Source organism: Lygodium microphyllum, chromosome 25 (assembly GCF_053477565.2).
Source record: "Lygodium microphyllum isolate KBCC chromosome 25, Lygodium_microphyllum_v1.1.10, whole genome shotgun sequence".
Taxonomy (NCBI): Eukaryota; Viridiplantae; Streptophyta; class Polypodiopsida; order Schizaeales; family Lygodiaceae; genus Lygodium; species Lygodium microphyllum.
The window spans coordinates 56,155,123-56,165,958 of NC_141159.1; positions in this window are offsets into that span (position 1 = coordinate 56,155,123).

Consider the following 10,836-nt stretch of genomic DNA (forward strand, 5'->3'; position numbering starts at 1 on the left):
GTTCTAATTATGGTCTCACGATATCTTAAATACCCCATTGGTGTAGCCAGGCATTCCCATACTAATCTCATATCCTACCCATCTATCCCCACTCTTTTACAAATCATTTGAGCACAGTGAGTCATACACATTGCATTTGCACTCAAGCAGGATATCAAAAGGAAAACTCCTAGATGTATAGCACTTGTATGCCTAGTTGTGTCCAATGCTGTGTGTGAGAGGTTCCTTTGCTGTAAGGTAACATGGTGATTTTTGAAAAGTTGTTATGTGAGACAAATATTTTTGGATTGTTATATATATCATGTGAGAATTTTGTCACATTTGTTCTTTATGTTTGAGATAACGCATCCTTGGCCCAATCCTTGGGGTGTACAAGAGTCGTAAAGGCCATGGCATTCAACTAGGAGGTGCTTTATTTGTGTGTGTATTGAGGTGAAGTAGCTACCTATGTATGGAAGCTCCTTATGCTTAGAGAGGGCAGTATGTTGGACTATAGTTTAAAACTCATGTCTACAAATGCATTCACTAGATACATCATTTTGTAGCATCTAGATGCTTCTAATTGTGAGGGTGTGAGGGTTTTTTGGGGCATATATGAGCTTTGGCTACATCCTTAGAGCTAGTTTCTGAGGTCTGTTGTTGGTCACAACAAGAGACCTAGAAGAGAGAGGGTTGATATAAGCTTGAGCACGTAGCCAAGGTTTGTGTCAAAGAGTTACCAAAGAGAGAGTTGATATAAGCTTTAGCTTATGACCAACTATCTCAAAGATTTTTTCAAGAGAAATGATTGAAGCTCTATCTTTGGTAGGCACAAGTTAACTTGATTGTTGGCAGTCCAAAATAGAATTCACAGAATGGAAGCTAAAAGAGTCCATAAATTTTGATGGTAATAGTGCAATATTAAAAGACATAAAATTAGCCATGGATATTGTAGAAGGACTTATCTAACATCAAGGGCACCGAAAGCTATATAAAGGATCTGAGAAGAAGTGTTGTATTTCTCTTGGTATCTCACCATTAGATATACTTTGTGTTTCAATGTTTGTTATTAGAACTTCTAAACTCTTAATGAAATATATGAGTACTTTTTTTCTTGCTTAAGTGCCAATTTTAGTAGTGATAATGGTATACATCTCTTATGGTATGCTCTCTTGTTGAGTCCATGATGCTCACATACCCCTATGTTGGGGTTGGGTATTATAAGACTCTGCTATTTAGTAGAGCTGGTGCAAATAGTTTACACCTAGTGACCACAACTTGAACTTGAGCCCAATTACACATGGTGACCATGGTGATCTTTCCCATGCGTGTAGATCTGTATGCATGATGCTCTTAAGGTCTAGTAGAGGATGTCCAACAACCTATGTTCTCATGGCAGTCTAGACATGAGTATAATGGCATCGGATATCGTCTCTTAGAGGAACTTTATTCCTCAATGATGATGATTTTTTAGTAGAGCAGTTCATTTTGCAACCCGACAAATAGTGCTTGTAACCACATATTTGGGAATTTGAAAATTTTCATAAAGTTTGGGAATTCCTAATGTAATTAATATTTGGACACATGGTCAAATCTTACCCCCTTACTTGAAGGTGAAAAACTCCCTAGATACTATACAAGCAATCCCCCCAAGTCCCACTCTCAAATATGGGGTTAATATTTAGCCACTTGGTCTCCTTATTTGAAAGTGAAACTTGGGAGATTCCCAAAATCTCCAATATGGTATTTTTTTGTCTATCCTTAAACCTTGGGATGTGCTCCTTGGTCCAGCACTCATTTATGTGATGCCACTCAAGCTAGCAAGATAGTTTTTTCTAAAATAGCCTATTGTCTAGACCTTGTTTAGAGTGTAATTGGCTCCCATATGACTACGTCTTAGCTATCAATGCATCCCTAGATAGAAAAACTCATCCAAAATGGAATTTGGCCTCTAGGAAGCTTTCTTAAGTGGTAAACCCTTCCACTTAATCAAATACTCGATGATGGAGCAAGAGTGAAGCTTCTTTTCATGGTGACCTATGACCTCCTCGCAAATGTATTGAATAAGTCCTTCTTCATCCATAGGAGGCAACTCATCAACTATTTCCACTTGAGTATCATAAAAGGATTTGAGTTGACTAACATGGAATACATTATGAGTCTTAGTGGAAGAAGAAGTTCCAAACAATCGATATGCCAAGTCTCCAATATGCTTCAAGATCTTGTAGGGCCCATAGAACCCGTGAGCAAGTTTTTTTCTAGAGCCATCCTTCATGGTAGAATATCAAGACTTGGGTACTTTCAAGAGAAATAACCCTCCCTCTTGGAACTCCAAAGGTTGCCTCTTCTCATCAGCATACACCTTCATCTGATCTTGAGCTTTTCTAAGATTCATCTCACATTGTTGAAGAAGGGCATGCATTCTTTTCAATTCCTCCTTTCCATGAGGTTTAATCTTCTCACTGAGAATACCTATAGGTAAGGGTATCTTGTAGCCATACATAGCCTCAAAGAAAGAAACTCCAGTGCTAGCATGAGTGGAGTTATTATAGGCAAACTTAACCAAATGTAGCAGTGAATCCCATGCATGTTGTACATCATGACAGAAATGGCAAAGGTAAGTCTTCAGCCACTTACTAACCTTGCTGATGATTGACCATTAGTCTACCGATGATAAACTATAGAAGAAGATAATTGGTTTCCATGGAGTTGAATAACACTTGTCAAAATTTACTCATGAACTTGGTATCTCTATTATGCACAATCACATGCAGTAATCCATGTAATCTAAAGATCTGCTCCATGAATAGACTAGCCACTTGTAAAGCAGTGAGTTGATTATTGGTATGAATGAAATGGGCTGCCTTAGTAAGTCTGTCCACTATCACATTAATGCTATTTCAATCCTTTTTGGTAATAGCCACTAATGAAGTTTATGATAATATGTGCCCACTTGCCTTTTGAAATATGCAAGAACTATAACAAACCACTTGGCTTAAGGGTACTATCCTTCTTTTGTTGACAAGTTGTACATTTTAGAACATAATTCTTAGCAACTTTCCGCAATCCTTTCTAATGAAAGCTCTTGCTGATTTTATCATAGGTCTTAAACACTTCAAAATGTCTATTCCTCAATAATTTTCAACTTGAAAGAAGAAGTAGAGGGAATAACAATCTTGCTAGTAAACCAAATGAGGCCATTTTCAATCTAATAATGGGAGTTCTTCTCCATAAAACTAGTAAAAATGTTTGGGAGAAAGGAAAGATTCTGAATATCAAGTTGAATTGTAGTTCTAGTGTGAGAAAGATGTATTCTTGAAGTACATGGTACATAGCTGAGCTCATCATGGCTCAAATATATCCCAATTTTGCAAATTCATCAATCTAGTCATCACATAACTCAATCATAGCCGAAACCTGACATGCCCACATTCTAGAGAGAGAATCATCTATTACCACATTGTCTTTGTTTTCCCTTGTATGAGTGATATCAAAATCATAGTTTTATTAGGTAGTTATCCACCTATGCTACTTATGGATAAGATTTGACTGAGTAAGGAACTACTTTAGGACCTTGTGATCACTTTGAACTCTAATCCGATTGCCATACAAATAATGGTGCCATTTCTTTATCGCATGTATAATAGCCAATATCTTTCGGTCATAGACATTCATAGTCATCTCTTTATATGTAAGCTTATGGATTTCAAAGGCAACAACTCCGTTCTCTTGTAGCAAAACAACCCCTATGCCGTAGCCACCGGCATCACATTGTATGGTAAACTCTCTAGAGAAATTTGGGCATACTAGAATAGGAGCAGAAGTAAGTAATTCCTTTGACTGGTTGAAGCTACTATTTGCAAGTGCATCCCAAGAGGAAGCTTCCTTCTTCAATATGTTAGTGAGGTCAAATAAGCTCCCAACTAAGGATATAATTATCAAGTTCAAAAGACTTTCTAGTTTTTGTCATTCCCATAGTGTTGTGTCTTTGAAAAAATAGATGATCATTTGCAATATTTAAGGTTGTGTTTCAAGAGATGTAAGATGCTCGATATGCCGTTGAATCCTTTCAAGCCAGTATTTGCTGTCAAAACAAGAGTTTTTTTGGGGCATATATTGTTTGAAGAAGGAATGTCAATAGATCCAAGAGCTACAACGGTCCTAGTGTGTTGCTAAAATCTTGGATGTTGAAATGGAGAGAGTCCTTGGCACCTTGCCGAAATTATCTCACTCTTGGATAAAACATTAATTAAAGGGGATGCATTATTTGTGCTCAAGTCTATGAAGAGGGGAAGTCCCTTAGCATTTCTAGGTTTTAGAGGTAGAGCTCTATCTTGCTTTGTAACTTTCAAGATGCATGCTTTAAAGATCTGACTAGCTCAAGTTATTGGACCATGAGTACCTCAAATCTTTTGGTTCTAAGAATTGTGTATAAGTATGTATGAATACAAGAGTAGATGTGATGCTAAGTAATGTGTGTGTGCAGAGGGGTGTGTGCGAGTCATGTATACGAGTATGTAGACAAGGAGCAAGGATAAATAGTAAGTGACATGTGTCTATGTATGTACTATGTGTATGTACATGTGGCGAATGTTTCTATATATATCCCATAACTTATAAATACTGTGGCAAATTTAATATATTTTTTTCAATATTCGTTTCACATGAATGGCGAAAGAGCCTTCAAAATCTCGATATACCTTAGAAATGTTGGTGAATAAAATTTTTTGGAGTTATAACTCAACCTACTTGAGTTTCAAAAAAAAATCCAAAAAAATAAAACTATAGCCATTTGGCAATATATAGCCACTAAAATCATCTATGGTGTACCACATGGGTTCAATATAAGAAAATTTTGTGATGCCATTTTAATACATTTTTTACATATAAAAGGGCACAATGTAAATGAGTTACTTACAAATTGAGTAAAATAGGTTGCATTTTATCTAGAAAAAATTCAAAGATAACGATATTTATAAGTAGGCCTTGAATACACATGATATAAAGGATAAACATATAATGAACACCTCAAGTTTTGTGCCAATTTGCAGATTGTGTAGTAGAGCGTGTCTTGTGATTGGCAAGTTTACTTCTAGATGTGCAAGCCATTACAAGGCATTTTCTTTGTCTAGCTATTTGCATGCATGTTTTAGGAGGGAATTGGGGGGTCTCAACCATGAATAGGCTTGAATGGGCTTACTTGTGTAGATACCTTCAATGTTGTATTGTATGCATACAATATATACCGCAATTGGATGATCCTATGTTTTATGGTTGTTAAGACTTCACTTGTGGATTGAGTTCCTTGATTTGATAAAATTGTTTTGGGGCATATGTGTCTATTCATGACTTCCATCAAGAACTATGCTCTAACATCAACTTTGTTGTCTAGGATAGCTTTTACTTCACATCCTTGAGCTAGATATTCAATCAGCACCCCTAATAGAGTCATAAGATACCCACACCTGGATAGGCTAGAGGAGGTGACCTTTAATAGTCACTTAAACACCTTTCCCAAGTAGCACTCTTTGAACTTCATAATATTCATGGACTGAGCTTGTCAAGCGATTTTAGAGTCTACATCAGAAAAAAAATGACAAGGCCTTAAGCCAAAAGGATCAACCTAAAAGACCTTCTATAGTTGTCCTAATAGTAATCTAACACTCGTCTAAGAAGGTTCATTGCTTCCTTATTGAGGCTCATCATACCCTTTTGTAAAATGATCTAAGTTAGTTTTGTAAATTAACAATACCCTTCTGTAAAAATAATGTATATGAAATATAAAAACCCCTTCTGCGAATAAATTTATACATCTTAAAATATTTCCTTTTGTGAATGTATATATGTAAGCTTATCTTTTTTTATATTCCTCTTTTTTGAACTCACGTGATACACATTTTTGTACACAGTGACTGACCCAAGATGTATCCCTAGTTCATTGACAATATGATCCAAGTATCTCCACTTCAGTTTTCATGAATAGCATTTCTTCTCCTTAGCAAAGAGTCTATGATGTCTCAATACATGAAAAACCTTCCTCACGTGTGAGAAATGGTTGTGTAAAGTCTTGCTATAAATCAATATGTCATCAAAGAAGAATAGGACAAACTAGAAGATAAGAGGCTACAAAATCTTATTCATGAGATTGTGGAAGGTAGTTGGACCATTAATAAGCCCAAATGGCATCATTAGAAAATGGCATAGTCCACAATTAGTCCCTAAAGGTAGTGTTCACTTCATTACCCTCTCACATACAAATCTAATGATATGCACACCTCAAATCAAAATTGATAAAGAATCTACCCCTCTTGAGCTCATCAAGAAAATAATCAACTCTAGGTATTGGATATCTATTCTTCATTGTGACCTTGATTAGATCCCTATAATCAATACATGTGTCCTGAAGGATCCATCTTTCTTCTTTACTAATAAGATCAAATATGCATAAGGTGAAGTAGAGAAAAAGAGAGAGAAATGAGAAGAGGGCTAAGAGATGAGAGAAAAAGAGCAAAAGAGAGAGAGAAAAGAGGAGAGAGAAATAGTGACAAGGAGAGAGAAAGACTATACAAATAGAAAAGAAGAGAGAAGCAATTAAAGTTGAGTACAAGTAGGTGAAATGAGAGACAATAATTGTATTGTGATCAAAGACGCCAAAAACTACATGTCTCACACCTTTTACACCTATGTCAGTGTGACAAGGTATTATTAATAACACACACACACACACACACACACACACTCTCTCTCTCTCTCTCTCTCTCTCTCTCTCTCTCTCTCTCTCTCTCTCTCTCTCTAACATGTGTTTCCAACTTCTTATGATCCATCCTTGCCCAAAGGTTTTTGCCCACAAAAAAAAAGTTAGAATGGCAAAGAATGACAAATGAAAGAGAGTACTACTTTGATTTTAGCTATAAAAAAGATGTGATGGGAGTCAAAGAGTGAACAATTATTTGCTAAGATGAATACATAAAGGAAAGCCTATACCATATGCATAATTTGAATGTATTCAAAAGGAATTGGAACCTTCAAATCTTCAAGAAATAGCCTCTATAAAGAGTAGAAATCTTGTTGTATAAAATAGAACATGTTGAAGAAAACTGGTAAAAGTATCCAAATAGAGTATGCCCCATATCAAAACATAGCTATTACTAAAGATTATTTTGACCCTATATAGGAGACTAAATTTTAAAAATTAAGTAGAGTAAAATCCATTCTAAAATAGACTACTATCTAGACACTGTTTAGAGTACAGTTGGCTCCCATATGACTATGTCTCAATCATCAACAATGCATCTCGTGGATAGAAAAACTCATCGAAAATGGAATCTAGCCTCCAAGAAGCTTTCTCAAGTAGTAAATGCTTCCACTTAATCAAATACTTGATGATGGAGTGAGAGCAAAGCTTATTTTTACACTGATCTATGTCATCCTTAGGAATATACTGAATAAGTCCATCTTCATCCATTGAAGGTTGCTCATCAACTATTTCCATTTAAGTACCATAAAAGGGTCTAAGTTGTATAACGTGGAATATATTATGAATCCTAGTGAAAAAGGAAGTTATAATTGATATGTAAAGTCTCCAATACGCATCAAGATCCTATAGGGCCCACAGAACCTTGAGCAAGTTTGTTGCTAGAGCCATCCTTCATAGTAGAATATCGAGACTTGGGTTCTTTCAAGAGAACTACCTCTTCCTCTTGGAACTCCAAAGGTCGCCTCTTCTCATCAGCATACACCTTTATCTAATCTTGAGCTTTTTTAAGATTCATCTTACATTGTTGAAGAAGGACTTGCATTCTTTACAATTCCTCCTTTCCATGAGGGTTAATCTTCTCACTGAGAATAACTATAGGTAAGGGTATCTTGTAGCCACACATACCCTCAAAGGGTGATACTCCAATGCTAGCATGAGTGGAGTTTTTATAGGTAAACTCAATCAAATATAACAATGAGTCCACATATGCTATACACCATGAAAAAAATGGCAAAGGTAAGCCTCCAATCACTTATTAACCCTTTTTGTCAAACCGTCACTCTACAGATGACAAGAAGAAGCCAATTTAGTTTCCATGGAGTTGAATAATGCCTACTAGAAGTTACTCATGAACTTGATATCTCTATCATGCACAATAACATACAATAATCCATGTAATCTAAAGATCTACTCCATGAACTAATTAGCCACTTTGTAAAACAGTGTACTAAATCTTGGTAGGAATGCAATGGGTTGCCTTAGTGGCTTGGTCGATTACCACATAAATGCTATTCCAACCCTTTTGGTAATAGGTAGACTAGTAATGAAGTACATGGTAACATGTGTCCACATGTTTTTTGGAATAGGCAAGGATTGCAACAAACCACCTGGCTTAGGGGCACTATCCTTCTTCTGTACATACATTTCATAACATAATCCTTAGCATCTTTTCACAATCCTTTCCAATGAAAGCTCGTGCTGATTTTATAATAGGTCTTAAATACTTTAAAGTGTCTACTCCTCAATAAATTTTCAGTATGGATGAAGAAGTAGAGAAAATAACAATCTTGTCATTAAACCAAATGAGGCAATTTTCAAGCTAATAATAGGAGTTTTTCTCCATAAGACCTTGCTATAATTTCTGAAGTACATGATACATGGCTGAGCTCATCATCCAAAAGATAGGCTTCCTATAATTCATCAATTGAGTCACCATATAACTCAATCATAGCTAAAACCTAGCATGCCCACATTCTAGAGAGAGAATTAGCTAACACATTGTCTTTTCCCCTTATATGAGTGATGCCAAAATCATCATTTTGTCTCGGGGAGGGGGGGTCACTCATGAATATATGTATATATAACGTGAGTTCACAATAAGGGGTTTTTAAAACACCATTTTTATACATTTTTTACATACAAAAGGGTGTCATATAAAGGGGTTACTTACAGATTGAATAGAAAAGGGTTGTGTTTTATTGAAGAAAAATTTACAGATTAGGATATTTATAAATAGGCCATGAATGCACGTTATATAGAGAATATATATATAGTGAACCCCCCGAGCATTTTGTAAGGTAGCTACCCATCCATATTGCTTAGGCATACGATTTGACTTAGTAAGAAAGTGCTTTAGGACATTGTGATCACTTTGAAGTCTAATCCGACTGCCATACAAATAATGATATCATTTCTTTATCGCATGTAGAATAGCCAACATCTCTTGATCATAGGCATTCATAGCTATATTTTTATTTGTAAGATTATGACTTTCAAGTACAATAATTCCATTCTCCTATAGCAAATAGCCCCCCTATGCCATGGTCACTAGCATCAACTTGTATGGTAAACTCTCTAGAGAAATCCAGGCATACTAGAATAGGAGCCAAAGTAAGCAATTCCTTTAACTAGTTGAAGCTACTATCTGCAAATCCATCCTAAGAGAAAGATTTATTCTTCAACTTGTCAGTGAAAGGAGCTGCTACAACCATATAATGCTTAATGAATTTGTGGTAGAATGACAATAGACCACGAAACCTCAAAAGGGAAGTAGTGATGATATATGTAGGTTGATAACTGACACATGCACCTTCTTAGGGGTCACCATGTATCCCTAGTTCACTAACAATATGACCCAAGTACTCCAGTTCAATCTACATAAAAGATAATTTTTTCTCCTTAACAAAGAGTCTATGATATCTCAACACATGAAAAACCTTCCTCATATGTGATAAATGGTCCTGTAAAGTCTTGCTATAAATCAATATGTCATCAAAGAAGACTAGGACAAAGTGAAAGAGAAAAGGATACAAAATCTTATTCACAAGACTCTATAAGTTAGCTGGAACATACTAAGCCCAAATGGCATCACTAGGAAATGATATAGCTCACAATCAGTCCTAAAGGTAGTCTTCACTTCATCACTCTCTCACATACGAGACTAATAATATCTAGACCTCAAATCAATTTGGTAAAGAATCTAGCCCTCTTGAGCTCATCAAGCAAATCATCAACTCTAGGTGTTGGAAATTTGTTCTTCACTATAATCTTGTTTAGATCCCTCTAGTCAATACACATCTTGAAGGATCCATCGTTCTTTTTTCTCACTAACAAGACCAGAGATGCATACATTGAAGAAGAGAAAAAGAGAGAGAAAATAGGAGAGTATTTAGAAGTGACAGAAAGAAGAGAAGAATAGAGAGGAAAGAGAAGAGAGAAAGAGTAATGAGGAGAGAGAAGGAGTAGAAATACAAAAAAGAAGAGAGAAAAGCCATGGAAGCTGAGTACAAGTAGGTGAGATGAGATATAGTAATTGTATTATAATCAAAGATGCCAAAAATTACATATCTCATAAATTTTATACCTATGTCAGTGTGACAAGATATTATTAACAACTCTCTCTCTCTCACTAACACATGTGTTCCCAACTTCTTGCAATCCATTCCTACCCAAAGGTTTTTTCCAGCAAGAAAAAAGTTAAAATGACAAAGAAAGATGAATAAAATAGAATACTACTTTGATTTCAGCTTTACAAAAAATGTGATAGGAGTCAAACAGTGAAGATTTATTTACTGAAATGAAGACAAATGAAAATCTCTTCCATATACATAATCTGGATGTCTTCAAAAGAAATTAGAACCTTGAATTCTCCAAGAAATACCCTCTGTAAAGAGTGGACATCTTGTTATATAAAACATGGCATGCTGGAGAAAATAGCCTTTGTAAAGAAATAGCCTCTATAAAGAGTGGACAGCTTGCTATATAAAAGAGGGCATGTTGAAGAGAACTACCATAACTTCTAGTAGAAGTATCCAAAAAGGGCATGCCACATATCAAAATGTAGCTACTAAAGAGTATTTTGACCTGATGTAGGTAGCTGA